This window comes from Balaenoptera physalus (assembly GCF_965194825.1).
Source record: "Balaenoptera physalus genome assembly, chromosome: 4".
NCBI classification, from domain to species: domain Eukaryota; kingdom Metazoa; phylum Chordata; class Mammalia; order Artiodactyla; family Balaenopteridae; genus Balaenoptera; species Balaenoptera physalus.
In genome coordinates this window covers 115,833,816-115,850,504 of record NC_138891.1, presented here as the reverse complement: position 1 = coordinate 115,850,504, position 16,689 = coordinate 115,833,816, and the positions used below count along the sequence as shown (strand labels likewise).

Genomic DNA, 16,689 nt, shown 5'->3' with positions numbered 1-16,689 from the left:
CTAAGCCAGTGCTTCAAGAACACAAGGAGTAAATACTAATCGTAGCTTTAGGCACCATCTTGGCAAAAGAAGTAAAACTGAGGCCCAGTCCAAAGCATTCAACAGAAAGAACCTCCCACCTTTGTTCTGGAAGCATGAGAAGGGTGAGGAGGAGGTGTGATTTTGAGACGGGGATTGCCGTATTTCAGGTGGGAAAGTAGTGGGCCAGGAAGACCTGCCTTAGAATGAAAAGTGAAGACCTATTTTATCCACCCCGCCTATTTGGAACAGGAGGTACTGTTTGTCTCAACATCTCACAGACTTTGAGAGGCAGAAGCTGGAGCTCATTCCTCATGACTTCTCCCACCCCCCAGGTCTCAGCGGACAGGCTTTTGAGCCAGGAGCCTTCCAGAGATCCAGGACTCATTGTAAGGGCCTCACTCTACACAGAGCTTTTGTACAGTGCTATACATTGAGCAGCTAATGTTTCATTTAGTCACTGAGTCTAGGCTTTCCAGCTTTCCTAACAGAGTACAAAAGTACCGTGTTCTCAATCTTCTCATGATCAGGAATTCATTTTTATCCCCTGTCAAGACAACTCAATAAAATAAAGCTTTGTTTCCTGAAGTACACAGTAACAGTGAGGATGTTTACATTCATTTCTGTTTCTGGCTGTTGCACAGTTGCTTCTGGCATAAAGGTCAGAGTGTATGGGCTCCATTCCTTCTGGTGCCCCCAGGATTTATATCTTCATCCAGGTATAAAGAGGCTGCTATGACAGAGACAAAGCTTAACTCACTCAGAGCTATCAAAAATATGAATCATTGGGCTTCCCTGGTGGCGCAGTGGTTGAGAATCTGCCTGCCAATGCAGGGGACACGGGTTCGAGCCCTGGTCTGGGAAGATCCACATGCCGCGGAGCAACTAGGCCCGTGAGCCACAACTACTGAGCCTGCGCGTCTGGAGCCTGTGCTCCGCAACAAGAGAGGCCGCGATAGTGAGAGGCCTGCGCACCGCGATGAAGAGTGGCCTCCGCTCACCACAGCTAGAGAAAGCCCTCGCACAGAAACGAAGAACCAGCACAGCCATAAATAAATAAATAAAAATTAAAAAAAAAAAAACGAATCATTGCTGGAGACTCAGAGGGAATGGCTCCCTGCCATTTAGCTTCTGAACACCATTATCGTCCTTTCTAAAAATAGATGATAATGTTCCCTTATAATGGTCTACTTTGGAAAGTCAATCTCTGTGATTTAAATTTTACTGTGATTTGCTTTGGAAGGGTACACATGTATGTAAACAGACACATAGCATAACTACAAGTATAGCTAAATTGGTATATGGGTATGTATGTGAATAATATATATATTATCATAAGTAATAATATATAATCCCTATTTCATCAAATAGGATCCATCCAAACTCAGTGACCTGGAGGAAATGACCATACTGAGAAGAGGAAAATGCTAATAGCTCTAGCTCCTTTTTTGGTTTTCAGTCAGCATTCTTCTGGCTCATTGGCCCGGCTCATTGGCCAGGAATGAGTGAAAAGAGCAAGTAACTAGTGGTAATCATTCTGTTCTGCAAAGTATCATTGGTACATCAGAAAGATTAATTGCAGAAACACTGTGTCCTGTCTACTACTGTGCCAACAGCCTGAAACTAAGCAGTTGTGCTTCTGAATCACACTGAAAAGATTCTGGCAGCCTGACCCTTCCCCCTGTGCTTCTCCAAGTTCAAATGTAAAAGATGAATAAGGAAATACAACCCCATGAAAAACTGAAAACCGTAAACATGAAGTTGTATAACCTGGAAGTAGTCCATTTCTTCTTAACACATTGTTCAGCAACCAAAAATGAGGTAAATTGGAAACAATATTATAGGTCATGATTGTATTTGACTTTGGAAAACCATTTATTGCTGTCACTTAGATTCAATCTTCTTTTTCCATGTCTCAATGGATAGAACAGTTAAGAATTTGAACAAAGGTATGTAGACCGTCAAGTTATAATTTCACCTAAACAAGATTTTATCATATAAACTAAAATAGACTTTTTTTAAAAGATTTTTTTGATGTGGACCATTTTTTTAAAAAAGTCTTTATTGAGCTTGTTACAATATTGCTTCTGTTTTATATTTTGGTTTTTTTGGCCACAAGGCATGTGGGATCTTGGCTCCCCAACCAGGGATCAAACCTGCATCTCCTGCACTGGAAGGCAAAGTCTTAAGCACTGGACCACCAAGGAAGTCCCTAAACTATGATAGACATATATCTATTTCTGTCCCTTAACATTCTATTATGTATTATAGTTGTTTATGTACCTACACTTTCATTTTTACAAACTAAAAGCTACCGAATCCAGAATCCACATTCAATTTATTTTAGTATTCCCCCAGTGCATATGGACCTGCCCTTTGCACAAACTCAGTGAATCACTGAGGCATAATTGTACTTTTATTCAGGGACTTTTTAGATTAAAAATGCCATAAATTGAGATCCCAACTCAGCCATCTGACTGTTGTGTCCCCTCTGACACTTACACTCTCAGAGCTCCATTCCTTCCCCTGCAAAATGGGAATAGCTCATACCTAGAGGTATTAAAATGATGGAATGAATTTATATGTGTGAAATGCAATATATAGTGGCTCACAATTTAAAAAAAAGTCTAGTTCAGTTCTCCTTTTCCAAACCACAGTAAATACTTGTTGGATAAATAAATAAATAAATAAATGACTGTGAAGACCTGACAGGTTCTGATTTATTCTTGGGTTACTTTATATATATTTGCCCAATAATAGCCTGTCATGGATGTGGAAGCTTTGGAAAAGATTTCTCAAAATTTTACATTTGAATTTGAGTAAAACTGTAAATATTTCTTAAAGCCAGTTCTGCTAAAACGTCAGGATATTAAATGTCTTCACTATCATAATGTTAACATACCAAAATATTAAAATTAACTCACATATATTTGGGGGAAGGATACTTAACAAAGCAGAAGTATCTATAATTCACTAAAAAGAGTAGAATACTGTTTTCATACTCACAATGCGCTCCTCATATTCATATGTGCTCTTAAGTGCATGATGGAGGGGAGGGAAGAAAAATGAGAAGGGGATGCTGGGAGTGCTGCATGAACCAGAGCAAATCAAATCCCATAAAAAAGAGCCACCTACAAAAGAGAACTAACTGAAATTTCAAAGATCTCATGACTGAAATATGTATCATCAGATCATAGTTGCAATCTTCTTCGATTTGTGATGGGGTTTCACCCAATAACCCATTGTACATTGAAAATATCGTAAGTGGAAAATGGCTTTGAAACACCTAACCTACCAAGCATCATAGCTTAGCCTAGCCTACCTTAAACATGCTCAGAATACTTACATTAGCCTAAATTGGGCAAAATCATCTAACACACAGTCTATTTTATAATAAAGTGTTGAATATCTCATGAGTTTATTGAATACTGTACTGAAAGTGAAAAACAGAATGGATGTATGGGTACACAATGGTGGTAAGTGTGTGAATTGTTTAACCTCATGATCAAGGGTAAAATGGGAATTGAGGCTCACTGCCACTGCCCAGCATCACGAGAGAATCATACTGCAAATCACCAGCCAGGGAAAATATCAAAATTCAAAATTCAAAGTACAGTTTCTACTGACTGCATACTGCTTTTGCACCATGGTAAAGTCAAAACATTGTAAATCGAACGATCACAAGTTGAGGACCATCTGTAGATTCATTCATTTATTCAAAAAAATATTGAATGAGCGCCAACTATGTTCAATAGACTCTTAGGGATAAAGCCAGATCATAAAAAGTCTATATTCCGGGGGCTGGAAGAAGTTGCTGCTGCAGGCAGCCGGGCTTTAGGAAGACCAGATGTCATCTTGTGCTACTGACCATTGATATGTTCAAGAGACCCTGAGGCCCAGCAGAGTTAGCCGTGTGGCTGACAGGGTCTTGGTGCTCCGGCTGGGTGTCAGGCCTGAGCCTCTGAGGTGTGAGAGCTGAGTTCAGGATATTGGACCACCAGAGACCTCCCAGCCCCACGTAATATCAATAGGCGAGAGCTCTCCCAGAGATCTCTGTCTCAATGCTAAGACCCAGCTCCACTCAACGACCAGCAAGCTCCAGTGCTGGACACCCCATGCCAAACAACTAGCAAGACAGGAACACAACCCCACCCATTAGCAGAGAGCCTGCCTAAAATCATACTAAGTTCACAGACAACCCAAAACACAGCAGCAGACATGGTCCTACCCACCAGAAACACAAGATTCAGCTGCATCCACCAGAACACAGGCACCAGTCCCCTCCACCAGGAAGCCTACACAGCCCACTGAACAAACCTTACCCACTAGGGGCAGACACCAAAAACAACAGGAATTATGAAACTGCAGCCTGCGAAAAGGAGACCCCCAAACACAGTAAGTTAAGCAAAATGAGAAGACAGAAATACGCAGCAGAAGAAGGAGCAAGGTAAAAACCCACCAGACCAAACAAATGAAGAGGAAATAGGCAGTCTACCTGAAAAAGAATTCAGAGTAATGACAGTAAAGATGATCCAAACTCTTGGAAATAGAATGGCAAAAACACAAGAAACGTTTAACAAGGACCTAGAAGAATTACAGAGCAAACAAACTGATGAACAACACAATAAATGAAATTTAAAATTCGCTAGAAGGAATCAATAACAGAATAACTGAGGCAGAAGAACGGATAAGTGACCTGGAAGATAAAATAGTGGAAATAACTACCCCAGAGCAGAATAAAGAAAAAAGAATGAAAAGAATTTAGGACAGTCTTAGAGACTTCTGGGACAACATTCTATGCACCAACGTTCGAACTATAGCGGTCCAGAACAAGAAGAGAAAAAGAAATGGACTGAGAAAATATTTGAAGGGATTATAGTTGAAAACTTCCCTAATGTGGGAAAGGAAATAGTCAATCAAGTCCAGGAAGCATAGAGACTCCTATAAAGGATAAATCTAAGAAGAAACACAAGACGCATATTAATCAAACCATCAAAAATTAAATACAAAGAAAAAATATTAAAAGCAGCAAGGGAAAAGCAACGAATAATATACAAGGGAATCCCCATAAGGTTAACAGCTGATCTTTCAGCAGAAACTCTGCAAGCCAGAAGGGATTGGCAGGACATATTTAAAGTGATGAAAGGGAAGAACTACAACCAAGATTACTCTACCCAGCAAGGATCTCATTGGTTCGATGGAGAAATTAAAACCTTTACAGACAAGCAAAAGAAATTAAGAGAATTCAGCACCACCAACCCAGCTCTACAACAAATAAGGAACGTCTCTAAGTGGGAAACACTAGAGAAGAAAAAGACCTACACAAACAAACCCGAAACAATTAAGAAAATGGTAATAGGAATATAGATATCGATAATTACCTTAAACGTGAATGGATTAAATGCTCCAACCAAAAGACACAGACAGGCTCACTGAATGGATACAAAAACAAGACCCATATATATACTGTCTACAGGAGACCCACTTCAGACCTAGGGACACATACAGACTGCAAGTGAGGGGATGGAAAAAGATATTCCATGCAAATGGAAATCAAAAGAAAGCTGGAGTACCAATTCTCATATTAGACAAAATGGACTTTAAAATAAAGACTATTACAAGAGGCAAAGAAGGACACTACATAATGTTCAAGGACTCAATCCAAGAAGAAGATATAACAATCGTAAATATTTATGCACCCAACATAGGAGCACCTCAATATGTAAAGCGAATGCTAACAGCCATAAAAGGGGAAATCAACAGTAACACAATCATAGTTGGGGACTTTAACACCCCACTTTCAACAAGGGACAGATCAACCAAAATGAAAATAAATAAGGAAACACAAGCTTTAAATGACACATTAAACAAGATGGACTTAACTGGATATTTATAGGACATTCCGTCCAAAAACAACAGAATACACTTTCTTCTCAAGTGCTCATGGAACATTCTCCAGAATAGATCATACCTTGGGTCACAAATCAAGCCTTGGTAAATTTCAGAAAATTGAAATCTTATCAAGTATCTTTTCCAACCACAACGCTATGAGACTAGATATCAATTACAGGGAAAAAAATTGTAAAAAATACAAACACATGGAGGCTAAACAATACACTACTAAATAACCAAGGGATCACTGAAGAAATCAAAGAGGATGAACAAAGAAAACCCGAAGTTAGAAGAAGGAAATAAATCATAAAGATCAGATGAAAAAGAAATGAAGGAAACAATAGCAAAGATCAATAAAACTAAAAGCTGGTTCTTTGAGAAGATAAACAAAACTGATAAACCATTAGCTAGACTCACCAAGAAAAAAAGGGAGAAGACTCAAATCAACAGAATTAGGAATGAAAAAGAAGTAACAACTGACACTGCAGTAATACAAAGGATCATGAGAGATTACTACAAACAACTATATGCTAATAAAATGGACTACCTGGAAGAAATGGACAAATTCTTAGAAAAGCACAACCTTCTGAGACCGAACCAGGAAGAAATAGAAAATATAAACAGACCAATCACAAGCACTGAAATTGAAACTGTGATTTAAAATCTTCCAACAAACAAAAGCCCAGGACCAGATGCCTTCTCAAACTCTTACAAAATATAGCAGAGGGAGGGACACGCTCACACTCATTCTACGAGGCCACCATCACCCTGATAACAAAACCAGACAAAGATGTCACAAAAAAAGAAAACTACGGGCCAATATCACTGATGAATATAGATGCAAAAATCCTCAACAAAATACAAGCAAACAGAGTCCAACAGCACATTAAAAAGATTATACACCATGATCAAGTGGGGTTTATCCCAGGAACGCAAGGATTCTTCAATATACACAAATCAATCAATATGATACACCATATTAACAAACTGAAGGATAAAAACCATATGATAATCTCAATAGATGCAGAAAAAGCTTTCAACAAAATTCAACACCCATTTATGATAAAAACTCTCCAGAAAGGAGACATAGAGAGAACTTACCTCAACATAATAAAGGCCATATATGACAAACCCACAGCCAACATTGTCCTCAATGGTGAAAAAATGAAAGCATTTCCACTAAGATCAGGAACAAGATAAGGTTGCCCACTCTCACCACTATTATTCAACATAGTTTTGGAAGTTTTAGCCACAGAAATCAGAGAAGAAAAAGAAATAAAAGGAATCCTAATAGGAAAAGAAGAAGGAAAGCTGTCACTGTTTGCAGATGACATGACACTATACATAGAGAATCCTAAAGATGCTACCAGAAAACTCCTAGAGCTAATCAGTGAATTTGGTAAAGTTGCAGGATACAAAATTAATGCACAGAAATCTCTTGCATTCCTATACACTAATGATGAAAAATCTGAAAGAGAAATTAAGGAAAAGCTCCCATTTACCACTGCAACAAAAAGAATGAAGTACCTAGGAATAAACCTACCTAAGGAGACAAAAGACCTGTATGCAGAAAACTATAAGACACTGATGAAAGAAATTGAAGATGGTACAAACAGATGGAGAGATATGCCATGTTCTTGGATTGGAAGAATCAATATTGCGAAAAGGACTATACTACCCAAAGCAATCTACAAATTCAATACAATACCTATCAAACTACCAATGGCATTTTTCACAGAACTAGAACAAAAATTTTCACAATTTGTATCGAAACACAAAACACCCGAATAGCCAAAGCAATCTTGAGAAAGAAAAACAGAGCTGGAGGAATCAGGCTCCCTGACTTCAGACTATACTACAAAGCTACAGTAATCAAGACAGTATGGTACTGGCACAAAAACAGAAATATAGAGCATTGGAACAGGATAGAAAGCCCAGAGATAAACCCACGCACATACGGTCACTTTATTTTTGATAAAGGAGGCAAGAGTATACAATGGAGAAAAGAGGCAGCCTCTTCAATAAGTGATGCTGGGAAAACTGGACAGCCACATGTAAAAGAATGAAATTAGAACACTCCCTAACACCATGCACAAAAATAAGCTCAAAATGGATTAAAGACCTAAATGTGAGGCCAGACACTATAAAACTCTTAGAGGAAAACATTGGCAGAACACTCTATGACATAAATCACAGCAAGATCCTTTTTGACCCACCTCCTAGAGAAATGGAAATAAAAACGAAAATAAACAAATGGAACCTAATGAAACTTAAAAGCTTTTGCACAGCAAAGGAAACCATAAACAAGATGAAAAGACAACCCTCAGAATGGGAGAAAACATTTGCAAATGAAGCAACTGACAAAAGGTTAATCTCCAAAATATACAAGCAGCTCATGCAGCTCAATATCAAAAAAGCAAACAACCCAATTCAAAAATGGGCAGAAGACCTAAATAGACATTTCTCCAAAGAAGATATACAGGTTGGCAACAAACACGTGAAAGGATGCTCAACATCACTAATCATTAGAGAAATGCAAATCAAAATTACAATGAGTTATCATCTCACACCGGTCAGAATGGCCATCATCAAAATATCTACAAACAATAAATGCTGGAGAGGGTGTGGGGAAAAGGGAACTCTCTTGCACTGTTTGTGGGAATGTAAATTGATACAGCCACTCTAGAGAACAGCATGGAGGTTCCGTAAAAAACTAAAAATAGAACTACCACATGATCCAGCAATCCCACTACTGGGCATATACCCTGAGAAAACCATAATTCAAAAAGAGTCATGTACTAGAATATTCATTGCAGCACTATTTACAATAGCCAGGACATGGAAGCAACCTAAGTGTCCATCAACAGATAAATGGATAAAGAAGATGTGGCATGTGTATATAATGGAATATTACTCAGCCATAAAAAGAAACAAAACTGAGTTATTTGTAGTGAGATGGATGGACCTAGAGTCTGTCATACAGAGTGAAGTAAGTCAGAAAGAGAAAAACAAGTACTGTATGCTAATACATACATATGGAATCTAAAAAAAAAAAAAAGTGGTTCTGAAGAACTTAGGGGCAGGACAGGAATAAAGACGCAGACGTAGAGAATGCACTTGAGGACACAGGGAGGGGGAAGAGTAAGCTGGGACGAAGTGAGAGAGTGGCATGGACATATATACACTACCAAATGTAAAATATATAGCTAGTGGGAAGCAGCCGCATAGCACAGGGAGATCAGCTCGGTGCTTTGTGACCACCTGGAGGGGTGGGATAGGGAGGGTGGGAGGCAGACGCAAAAGGGAGGGGATATGGGGATATATGTATATGTAGAGCTGATTCACTTTCTTATACAGCAGAAACTAACACAGTAATGTAAAGCAATCACACTGCAATACAGATGTTAAAAAAAAAAGATGTCTGTATTCCTCTGGACAAAGAAAAAGTCAAACTGTCCTTCAGAGATGGGGTCAGTGGAATGGTGACACGGACAGGTCTGGCTTAAATGGCTATCTATTCCTCTTCTGTGGTGATTGATTGTATTAAAAACTACCATACTAGAAATTGGTTATGGGACAGTATATTTTGATTTCCATCACAGTTAAATCTGGTGCCTTTAATTTTAACTCATATCTGAGAATTTCATGGTTTTCCAGTTAGAGTCTAATTATTTTCCTCTTTCCGGAGTCCTAAAATTGCTGTCTCAGAGAAGTATGGCTATGTCTAAATGATGTGAAATTCACAGTCAAATGTGGCTGCATTTCTTGGAGTCCTGTTTTGAATTTCCTCTAGTCATATTAAAATTTCAGCTTCTTGTTGAGCATGGAGATGCCTTAAGCAAAGACATTAACATAAAAAGATAACAGCATTTTGGCAGAATATGAAGAATCAGAGATAACTGATTCTAGGAGCTAATTATGGAAATGTCTTCTTAGAAACTCAACTGGAAACAAGGCACCATAGTCATCTACGAATCTCTGTGGGTCTTTTTGGAGAATTTGTAAATTTGCCTTGATTTTCCTTCAGAAAAGTCATCAGGATAATGCATTTGAAGTATTTATGGAAGTATATTGTCACTAATAGCTTCACTATTCATTTTATAAAGCTCTCTTTCTCCTATTTATTTCGTATCCATAAGTAATTCACTTCACTGAAGTGGATATGTACATACTGGTCTTAATGAGGGAATGTCAACACGTGGTAGTAGGTAAAGAGAGAATCTGAGTAGTTTCTCTAAGAGATAGGACTAAATCCTGTAATTCAAAACATAGGAAATTTGATTAGTTTGAAATTGTCAACAGTGTGAACTGTGCTAAAGATCCACAGAGGCCACTGACTAACTCATCAGTAATAACTACGTCAAGTCATTTTTGAGGGCAACCCAGCTCAAAGAAACACTATTGCAACCTCTTCCCTAACTCGTTTCATTTAAAAACCGAAGGAGATGAATCATTTTCAAATATTTGAAGCTCAGCAGCACATAAAGGAAAAAGTAATTATTTTTATACTAAAAAAAAATTACTGTAATAAAATTTCTTGTTACCCAGCCTCCCATTAGATTAAATATTTGCTGAACTTAAGAAATTGCTGAGAATGCAGCAGTATTGATGGGGGTGTTTCCGGACTCTGGGTTGGTATTCCTAATTTTTAAAAAAGTTTCTTTCATATCATACAGAACAGCACTCATTAGATGGTCAAGTAATTGTCATTTGATTCAAGTGAATAGAAGTTTAATGTAGCCACAGAAATAGCATTATCAAATATATCTCCATAATGTTGAAAAATTACCCCCTCTCCCCCCAAAAAAACCTTAACCCAAAAAAGTTTTCCCAGTAATTTTTTCCAGATTTCTAAGAACATTTTATGATAATCCCTGTACAATACAAATTATGCTAAACTATACATAGTTTTCTTCCAATTTTCCCAACAACATAACAATGGACACAGTTATACATACATCATTGACATTTCTGATTATTTTCTAATGGTAATTCCTAGAATAAGAATTACTAAAGAAAGTCTTAAATATTTTTTAAGGCCCTTGCTACATATTGCCAAGTTGCTGTGTGGGAAGGAAATACTATTTTTATATAAAAAGTGCATAAGAATGCTTTTTTTTTTGTCAAAGCATCTTTAACTTTGCCAATAAACAAAGAATATAGCTTATTTTTTAAAATAAACATTTCTTCAACAATATAGAGAAATATGGAAACAAATATATTAAAAATTACAATGATCATCTCTGGGTTATGAAATTGCATGAACTATTATTTTCTTTCTAGTTTTGAATCTTCTAAGGAAACAAACTTATTATATACTTCAACCTCTCCCTCCACAACCACTTCATCTCTCCCCACCACCACCCCCAAACAGTTCCCACCTTAATTTTGCTAGTTATGTTATGGAATGACCATGCACTCACTGTCTTCAGGTCATTTGTGTGTTATCATTGAATTTTGTCTTCTATCATTTGTATATCCATTATCATCAAATTCTCTTATTTTTTTCACTTCACACTATCTAGTTTCCTTTCACAGTTCCTCTCCCATCTAAGCCTTGAGTTCCATTTCTAAACACAGTGATTCTCTTTAAATTATTGTAATTTTGAATGATTAAAATAAAATCTTAACTAGTCTTTATGACTCTGATCTTTTCCTTGCATAATCTATTTTATTTACCATGTTGGACTAATCTTCCAAACAATGCTTTGATCACCCCATTTACTCTTAAAAACCTATAGTAAGTCACTATTACTGAATTCGCACTCAGGCTTAAACTGACTTTTTATCTAGGCATATATATAACAAAAAAAAAAGAAACCTGCTTTTTTTTTCAGTTATTTTTCCTAACAGAACACTACATTGTGGTCTGATGAAATCACATGTGCATTTTATTAATGTATTACTATTCAATATTTGCCTGCTTATTTAAGATTTTTGTATATCTATGCTCTATCCACCCATATGATGTAAAACGCTAAAGAGCATCATCTTTATATTACCATAGAATCTAGCACTTTACATGAAATATAACAAGTGTTTAGTAAATATTCATTTTCTTTGAAGGCAGAGAATTTTGTCACAGAAGTTAGAAACGTTAACAGATTTTTTTTCAGTTTTATTGAGATACAATTGACACATGACGTTAGTCCAAGGTGTACAACCTAATAATTTCATATATGTATATCTTAGGAAATGATTACCACAGTAAGTTAACATCAGTCACCTCACATAGTTACATTATTTTTCTTGTGATGAGAACTTTTAAGATATACTCATAAGAGACTTTGTATTGTGTTACACTTCCAGAGATTGGAAGTACAAGACAATTGTTAAGAACATGAGAAATTGTCAGTGCCATACAAAGGAACCTATCTATTGATACTGTAAGAAGCCCACCTCTAAAACTTAGATTCCACATCTTTGTCTCTGTATGTCTGTTCTTATTGATTTTGACCCAAGAATGACATAGGTATTTTGTCTCTCGTATTTATCTCATTGGATTTTGTTGACCTCTGACAAGATTTTCCTAATAACAGTTCCTAATCATGTTTGCTAACTTTGCTTCTGCCTCACAACCAGTACCTCGCTCTAGTTCTATCATTTCCTTTAAGGCAATCTGCTGGCTTTGGGCTCTTTTCTTTACTTCCTCAACACATAACAAAATCTGAACAATTGCACAATGTGTCGCAACTTCCACATCATCTACATTTCTAAAGGCAAACTTTTGTACGTTATCCATTTACAACCTAAACTTCTTTTCACATGTCAAATTTAGAATTTTAAACTTCATCTGTTGTACGCACCTCACAATTCTATTTCAAGAGTGTAGACACAATTGGTCAAGTTAAAATGTGTAGTTCTGTCTGTTTAAAAAATGTTTATATGAAATGCACTAGTTTGTTTACTTAGCAGAAAGTACTGGGCTTAGTGGAGAAATAAACATGCTGATACTAATAAGAAGAATAAAGATAATTTCTTATTCGGTAGCAAGGCATATTGTCTGTGTAGTAGGCAGAATAACTGCCCATGGAAAATGTCCATGTCCTAATCCCCAGAACTTGTGAAAATGTTAGTTTACGTGGCAAAGGAAAATTAAGGTTGCAGAAGGAACTGAGGTTGCTAATCAGCAGACCTTACAATAGGAAGATTATTTTGATTAGGCAGGTGGGCCCAATGTAATCCCAAGGGTATTTAAAAGAGGAAGAGGAAAGCAGAAGAGAGAGCGGGAGATGTGACAAGCAAAGAAATGGTCAGAGAAATGCAACGTTGTTGGTTTTGAAGATAGACAAAGGGGCCCTTAACCCTAACCCCAACCCTCACCCTAACCAAGAATGTGAGTGACCTCTGCAAACTACAAAAGGCAAGAGAACACATCCTCCTCCGGAACCTCCAGAAAGAAATGCAGCCCTGATAACACCTTGACTTCAGCCCAGTAAGACTTGTGTCAGACTTCTGACCAATAGAACTATAAGATAATATATTTCTGCTGTTTTAAGCTACTGTTTGTGATAATTTTTATAGCAGCACCAAAAAAATTATACATAACAGCCTTCTAGTTCCTGCCCAAAGAATTTTGGCATATTAGACAGGCTTGTTCAAGGTCCTCAGCAAAGGTCTAAAGGCGCCTTCTCTGCCCCCAATTACTCAGTTCCTCCTGTTGTCTGAATGCATCCTTTTAATTTTCTCAGAGGTCTACCAACAATTCTACCAACTCAGACTTTCTTCACTAGACTTCCAAGACACCTCTACTGGTTTTCTTCCTCTCTATCAGCTGTTCCTTCTCAGTCTTTTTTGCTGGTCTCTCTTCAGCTCCTACAGTGTCTCAGGGGAGTCCTTGGGCCCCCTGTCCTTCCATCTTCTCTCACCTCCTTGGCGAAGTTATCTGGTCTATTGGCTTTAAATCTATTCAATATTCTGATGATTTACACATCTTTAGGCCATATTTCTTCCTAGATCACACCCCTCAACGGTTAACCCCCAGCTCAGTACCTCACATGGATGTGCCATGGACATCTCAAACATAAAATATCCAAAACTGAGCTATTGGCTTCTGCCTGGTCCCCATCTCAGTAAGGAGGGACTCCATTCTTCCTGGTGCTTAGGCCAGAAACCTTGGAGGCATTCTCTATTCCTCTTATGAACAATACCTGTTCTGTCGGCAAATGCTTTTGACACTCTCTTCAAAATATATCCAGAATGCAACCACTTCTCATAACATCCACCACTATCAACCTGGCCTAAGCCACAATCATCTCTCTCCTGGGTCCTTATGGTAGCTTCCCAACTATTTTCCCTGTTTCCATTATTTCCCCCCACCTCCACCCCAGCCTCCTTCAAAATAACCAAGATAACCCCTTAAAAATGTAACTCAGGGTATGAAGCACTGCTCTGAACACTACAGTAGCTTCAGATTTCACTCAGAGTAAAAGCTAAAACCCTCAATAATAAATGCTGTCCCTTCCATTCTCCTTGGCTTTCTGACTTCATCTCTTATTCATCTTCCTCTCACTCTCTCTACATTGACCTATTTGCTGTTCTTTAAATGTGTCAGACACACTCCCGTCTCAGGGAAGATTCCTGCATGAAATATTCCTCACTTTTCTCTGTGCATGGTTCTCCCTCTCTTCCGCAGACCTTTTCTCAAATGTAGCTTCTGAAGTCTTAACTGACCACCATATGCAAAATCACAGCCATTGCTCCCAAATACTTCCTATCCACCTTCCCTGCTTACATTTTTTTTTTTTAATCACAGTCTAACACCTTATATTCTGCTTAATTATCAAGCTTATGGGCTCCCCCTCCTTCACTGGAACGTAAGCTCTAAGAGTGTTGGGAATTTTGTCTATCTTTTCACTGCTCTATTCCCAATACTGAGAACAGAACCTGGCAAAAAGGTAGGAGCTTCATGAATGAATGAATAAAAGCAAGGGCAAGGACTGTATAAAGGAACAGAGAGGAGGAAAGCTTTCTGTTACTATCTTACAGAGCTCAGGGATTTCCAGTTTTGCTGCCACTTTATTTTTTGGTTAAAGTTCAAATGTTACTTAAAATTAAAATTTACTGATTTATTTATAGTTCAAAGGTTTTGCTTTTTAAAAAACTTTAATTTTAAACCATTAAGGTAAAGCTTTAGGATAGCGAAATGAACTAAAATCAATTTGCATTTTTATATTTAAAAATCTATGCCACGCTCTCAGTTTAATTTGCATTTTATTTTACGTAGAAAGTAAAATAGTGAAAGCTACCAGTTTTCATTTGATTTCAGTTCAACCCACACTTACTGCAGGTCAAACATGCCTTTTTCCCACCCAAGAAAACATGTAAAACTTTTGATTCTTTTATTAACTTACACAATTTACTTAAATATTTGCATTACATTTTTAAATATTATACCACCATATATGTATATGCTTTATAAAACACACATGTGCACACACATGCACATGTATTAGAGCATTTAGTCTTAAACTGATTATATTGTCAGTGTCATCAGCAATATTTTAAAATATTTTTTATTAGCCTAATACTCTATTTACAAGGATGTTAAACACATATTTTAAGCTACATATAAATGCCCAGATCTCCACTGAGAATCATCATGCAAAGGTTTTAAAGTAGTTTATATGGTTGTAATGACTCTCAACACCAACTTGTTTTTCAAATTTTATCCGGACTTCTAAACATAGAATACAAATAAAAAATTTAAAGCATCTAAAAAATATGAAGTCTAGTAACAGTCTTGCTTTGGAATCAGTATTCTACTAGAAGACATGAAAAGGAATATAAAATTTTTACCATAAAGGAAAAATAAAAGACTGAAAAATATTTTATACATTTGTTTAATATGTTTGATAAATAGCTCAGCATCTTCCTAGTGATTTAAAATGAACATTTAGTCTATACCATGAGAAATTGCCCAAGATAAATAGAAAAAACATTGTATTACCACAAAAAGGGAAAGAGGCTATCTCCTATGTTTCTACACATATATTTAGAAACATACCACACACACACATCCCTGAAAACATAAAGTCTATGTTGCAACCGTAATCCCCAGTGTACTATGTAATGCCTCCACTCTTCCTATGCTATAGCTATTTTTTTCTCTTCACTTGAACTACAAAGAATCTTCTGGCCAAAAAAAGAGCAACTTATTTCTGATTATTGCACAAAAGTATACACATGAAAAACATCAAGTCAAAAGAAAACAAACCGCTGTTCTAAGATTTCTTGTTTAAGAGAACTACCTAAACAAAAATTACTAAACTTTCAATAAAGTCAGTACTCAGATGTTGTACTTCGAAGAAGACATGGAAAAATTAACCTTTCACATTTCACTTTCAACATAAAATTGAAACCTAGGCATATTCCTAAAACAATCTTCCAAGTCCCTCGAGTTGTGAATTTCATCTACTCTCAGATGTTCACAGAAAGAGGATAAAGATAATGAATCCACCTCCCTGAAAAATCTATTACCCTTACTATTCAAGGCTGAATCGAGAATGATCGTGGACAAACATATTTTGTAATTGTTTCAGGGTACAAGTATTTTGTTAGAATAAAGATATTCTTTTTAAGCCTATACAACTGAAACCAGGTTTGGGAAAGTAGATAGGAAGTGAAATGTAAAATAATAGTTATTAAAATAGAAAATGTTAAGTAGTCAAGAATGTTATAGTATTAACATAATCACCAAGTATGTTATAATTCTTCCCCATTCTTATTAATTTCTCCATATTCCGTATACTGTATAGCCCCCCCAAAGCATTAATCTAA

The 16,689-nt window shown here is 36.9% G+C and overlaps 1 protein-coding gene across 7 annotated transcripts in view; it reads left to right on the top strand.

Annotated features, from left to right (window-relative positions):
- ROBO2 (roundabout guidance receptor 2) overlaps positions 1-16,689 on the top strand; it is a 1,245,885-nt gene that overhangs the window by 568,176 nt on the left and 661,020 nt on the right. The window lies entirely within an intron of this gene.